Here is a 516-nt window from a genome sequence, read left to right as displayed (position 1 = left end):
TATGTACACATGCATTGAAACTGCAAGGCAAGTTCTGTGGAGGCGAAGGCGTCCAGCCTCAGTTAGCATCCTATAACTTTTAAAGAGAGAAAGCCTGAATCCCACTGCTTTTTTCCTCTCCTAACCCCTTTCACCTTTTCCCTCCCTTCCCCTTACCGCCTCCCCGCCATACCTGCTTGTTGTTTGCCGCCCTACGCCCGCCATTGGAAGACGCGACGCCGACGAGAACGGATACAACGAGGGCCAAACGCGCGCCCTCACCACGCCATTGAGAAGAAAACGCCGCCCCGGCCGGCGTGTTAGGAGGGGTTCTGGCTGTGGAGAGTGCTGTTTTTCCCCCCCGACCCCTTCCCCCTGTTACTTCCGCCCCCCTCCCCCGCGGGTGGAGGGCCTCGGCACGGGCGGCGTGGTCGTTCCGTCGTCAGGACCTCGCGCTGCTGCCTGGACCGCGAGACGACGCCCGAGTACAGCATCCAGGTCGTGGCCTCCGACGTGGGGACTCAAGGGGTGAGAGCA

This window comes from Penaeus monodon, chromosome 27, assembly GCF_015228065.2.
Source record: "Penaeus monodon isolate SGIC_2016 chromosome 27, NSTDA_Pmon_1, whole genome shotgun sequence".
Classification (NCBI taxonomy): Eukaryota; Metazoa; Arthropoda; class Malacostraca; order Decapoda; family Penaeidae; genus Penaeus; species Penaeus monodon.
The sequence above is the reverse complement of the archived record's forward strand: the minus strand, read 5'-3'. Positions refer to the sequence as shown.